Genomic DNA, 1925 nt, shown 5'->3' with positions numbered 1-1925 from the left:
ACCCCCCCCCCCACCCCCCCACCCCGCTAAATGCCGCTAATTTTTTCAAAAAAAGTCTAGTTTTTTGACGATACAGGAGTGGGGTTGATTTTGAGTGGGAGTGGGCAGGATTGGGAGACATTCTTTTCAAGAGTGAACGGGATGATGATTTGTTTCTTTTACTTCAGTCCAGGATGGGACGGGAGTGAAAATCCACTCCCGTGTCATGCTGTAGTTTGGGGCTGCCTGGGGCTTATGGCCCCAGTAGGTTCTACCAAAGAAAATGGAATATTGTACAAGAACGACCACTAGCTGGTGTGGCCAGGAGTGGCACTGCAGCTATGTTATCGCAGCCAAGTAAATAATGAATGGGTGCCAATGGGGCTGTACGCTTCTCATAGAACTATCTGCCCGTGTGATTTTTTCCCTGGAAACAATGAAGTCGCGTTCGATAGATATGAGTAAGTGAAAGCATTTGCCGACACGTTTGCATCTTGTCAAGTGTTAGATTCGTGAAAATGACCCTTATTTCAACTATAGCAATGACATAACACGTGACAATCGACTTTACGGCACTACGCCATTTGTTTTGTAGTTTTACGTCTGACTTCAGATGTCGATGTGTTTAAAGTTATGTTAGGATTGTTGCAGACACCTGTTATTTATTGCATTTAAGGTGGTGGAAAAGCGGCATGTATACATGGGGTAAAGGAAATGACTGCGCTCATCCTTAAGAATTTGGGCACCTTCAATTAACATGTTGGACGGCGGTGGGGGGTTTTGAGGTGTGTGGCCGTAGATGTCTCTGCTAGGATCAGTCAGAGTACGTCTCTCGTCAGCTCTGGTCGTGAATAGTCGCAGAGATTCCTCAGCCAGCAGGTATTAGCCGAATGCTAGCGTGTTGCAGGACAAAACTAACACGTCTTTGGGAGAACAAAGCCATGTCAGGAACCTTTAACTTCACTTCTAATACAACTTCCATGATAAGGTACAGAATGTGCACACATCTTTACAAACCAGAGAACAGAACCGTCACAAATCCCTGCTGAGCCATTTAGCCCAATAGGCTCCCATTCAGCTTTTACTTGGCTGCGTTCGCCAACGGGGCTATAATTGGAGCCAATGAGAGATGTCTTTCTCATAGCTTAGAAAATCTCTGGTTCAACAATGCCAGGCAGGTATCTACACTGTAAAAAGGCAGTGTGAATTCAACCATGCCAGGCAGGTACCTACACTGTAAAAGGCAGTGTGAGTTCTACACTAAGAGAGTACTCTGGGGCCAAATACACTCTAGAAGATGTGTAATTGACTCTCTAAGTGTTTACTTAACACTATTTTACTTTGTAGAGTACAAGTCAAATGAAAAGCAGCAGCTAGATATCCAGGTTGGGCGTTGGGCATTGGGTTAACGAGACAGTCCTGTTAAAAAATAAATACCGTAATAAAAATGAAATAAATATATATGGGTGCGCCGTGGCTCAATGAGCTAAGACACCATAGCCAAGTCTACCATTGCACGGGCAACCTGGGTTCGGTTCTGACCCAAGGTCCTTTTCTGGTCCTTCCCCCCTCTGTCCCCCACTAATTTCATGTCACTCTCATCTGTCATAACGGTGAAAAAGCCCAAAAATATCTTTCAGAAACATTCCAGTTACAGAAATGCTGACAAAGGTTACGTTTTGTGTCGATGGCCTGTGCACCAAAGAGGGGCAAAGGGCTTACTGTAAGTCAAACAAGTCATATTGGAGAGCGTTGGTGGACATGTCACTACTTGCATCAATGGCACAAGGGTCGGGACAGAGATAGACAGATGAGAAAGTGATTCACAAGTAAGAGAAGACAGTCCTGTGAACGTAAACAAGTGCTGTGACACGAACAAACGGCCAGCATTCTGAATGGATGGAGAGAGAGAGAAAGAGAGAGAGAGAGAGAAAGAGAAAGAGAGA

Source organism: Engraulis encrasicolus, chromosome 1, assembly GCF_034702125.1.
Source record: "Engraulis encrasicolus isolate BLACKSEA-1 chromosome 1, IST_EnEncr_1.0, whole genome shotgun sequence".
Lineage (NCBI taxonomy): Eukaryota > Metazoa > Chordata > Actinopteri > Clupeiformes > Engraulidae > Engraulis > Engraulis encrasicolus.
The sequence above is the reverse complement of the archived record's forward strand: the minus strand, read 5'-3'. Positions refer to the sequence as shown.